A 2,885-nucleotide genomic window follows, 5' to 3' on the forward strand; every position below is an offset into this window, starting at 1 on the left:
TTTTTATAAATTGAGGTATAATTGATTTATAATATTGTATTACTTTCAAGTGCACAGAATAGTGGTTCAGTATTTTTACAGATTAAACACCTTTAAAGGTTATTACAGGATAAAGGGCTATAACTCCCTGTCCTGTACAGTATATGCTTGATACTTATCTATTTTATACATAGTAATTTGTATGTCTAATCCCATAGCCCAAACTTGCCCCTCCCTCTTTCTTTCTCCCCATTGGTAACCACTAGTTTGTTTCAATATCTGTGACTCTGCTTCTGTTTTGCTATATACATTAGTTGGTATTATTTTTTAGATTCCACATATAAGTGATATCATAGAGCATTTGTCTTTCTCCGTCTGGCATTACACTAAGCATTGTATTCTTTAGGTACATCCATGTTGCTGCAAATGGCAGAATGTCATTCTTTTTATGGCTGAGTAATATTCCACTATATATATATGTGTGTGTGTGTGTGTGTGTGTGTGTAGAACATCTTCTTTAACCATTTCTCTGTTGATGGACACTTGTGTTGCTTCCATAGCTTAGCTATGGTAAATAGTGCTGCTATGAGCATCGAAGTGCATGTATCTTTTCAAATTAGTGTTTTCAGTTTTTCTGGATGAGTATACTGGAGTGGAATTGCTGGATCATATGGTAGTCCTATTTTTAGTTTTTTGAGAAACCACCATACTGTCCACCATAAGGCTGCAACAATTTACATTCCCACCAACAATGTACAAGGATTCCCTTTTTTCCACAACCTTGCCAACATTTGTTATTTGTAGATTTTTTTTTTGTGGTACACGGGCCTCTCACTGTTGTGGCCTATCCCGTTGCAGAGCACAGGCTCCAGACATGCAGGCTCAGTGGCCAGGGCTCACAGGCCTAGCCACTCCACGGCATGTGGGATCTTCCCAGACCAGGGCACAAACCCATGTCCCCTGCATCGGCAGGTGGACTCTCAACCACTGCGCCACCAGAGAAGCCCATGTAGACTTTTTGATGATAGCCATTCTGATAGGTGTGAAGTGATATCTCATTGTTACGTTGATTTGCATTTTTCTAATAGTGATGTTAAGTATATTTTCATGTGCCTGTTAGCCATCTGTTTGTCTCCTTTGGAAAAATGTCTATCTAGGACTTCTGCCCATTTTTTGATTGGGTTGTTTGTTTTTTTTGATATTGAATTTTATGAACTGTTTATATATTTTTGATATTAACCCATTGTTGGTAATATCATTTGCAAATATTTTCTCCCACTTGGTAAGTTGTATTTTTGCCTTGAAGATGGCTTCCTTTGCTGAGAAAAAAGTATTAAAATTTAATTAGGTCCATTTGTTTATTTTTGCTTTTATTTCTTTTGCTTTATGAGAGAGATCCAAGAAAATATCGTTATAATTTATGTCAAAGATTGTTCCTCTTATGTGGAGGCAAAAATTCCCTTTATCTAATTTTCAAAATGATTAAAATGTTTTTTACACAGTCTGCATTACCCACTATAAAACTGTCAATACATCTTGATTTCAATATAAAAGTCATTATTTGTTTGAAAGAAAATAGTATTATGTTACATTACATTATACTATATTGTATTGTATCATATATCATATTATATTATATATATTGATGCTCTTTTTTTTGGCAGGTGATGCTAAAATAGAAACAAGTAGTAATGCCATTTTAACATATTTTATGCCAAAAAATTATAAAGAATATAGATAACTTAGTAGTTAATTAGCTACCTGATACAGCCTTAAGTAAATACAAATTATAAAGGTGAAGGGACAAATGAAACAGATGATACGATTGGCTCTTTACAAGTACTGTTAAACTTTGTAGCACAATTAACTACTGGTCTTACGTATTGATTCTAGGAGCCAGAATTTCTTATTGGTATGCCATTAAAAGAGTTATTAGCAAAAGAGTTAAACTTGTTTCTAATTGTGTCTCTCTATGCAGATCTGACCACATATTAAACTTGGTTTAGCATGAAATACAAACCAAATGAAAGCAAAGTTGTGGGAATTAAGGTCCATTTGGGGACATACATTACATGAATATTGTACTATATCTTTATAAGATATAAAGAGCCTCTTTCAAAACCATCTTCTTTCTGATATCCTTACCACTATTCAATATACATGAACATGATAGCCTTTTTTCTTATCAAATGAGTGAGTTAAATGATCAAAATTTTCAACATTAGTTTAGAAAAAACTGCATCAAGCAAATAAAATGATGTCAGCATACAGTATGACAGACCCCTTCCCCTTCCCCATGAAAACTCTTTCTATATGGATGGGTTTGCTGCCTCATTTGATTCAATATGGCATTTGTTCATTTTTAAGTACCTGAAAATTTCCTACTCAAATTAAAATGTCCCATAGAATCATATAAATCTATAAGCTAAAAAGAAAGCCTAACCTCTTTATTTCCATTTGGCTAAATGTGTTAAGTACTTTTCTACTCACATTTTGAGTAAATGTATACCAAATCACGTTCGTGGATTAAAAGTTACTGAAAGTGTGAAATCTTTACATATTCAATGGAAATGCATTGCTATTCTTCATATATGTTACATTAAATGTTATCATAGAATTGATCTAATTGACTGAGATGAAAAGATTATTCCCCATTATTAATGTCCTATTAGAATTTTTTTTATTTTATATTTTAAAGTTACCACAATTACTTTAACATTCTTTAAAAGTTTAAAAGTTATAAGTCACCAGAATTCAAGACTTGAGCTCGTTAAAACAGATGGTGGTCAGATGCACATTCTAAAACTCTTGACTTTTTTTTCATCTATATTCATTATATTTTTAACTAGGTAGTGGTATTCTAGCATGCCACTTGGATTGTGTGGTTAGGATCATTAGAAGACACT

This window comes from Neophocaena asiaeorientalis, unplaced genomic scaffold, assembly GCF_003031525.2.
Source record: "Neophocaena asiaeorientalis asiaeorientalis breed wild unplaced genomic scaffold, Neophocaena_asiaeorientalis_V1.1 scaffold608, whole genome shotgun sequence".
Classification (NCBI taxonomy): Eukaryota; Metazoa; Chordata; class Mammalia; order Artiodactyla; family Phocoenidae; genus Neophocaena; species Neophocaena asiaeorientalis.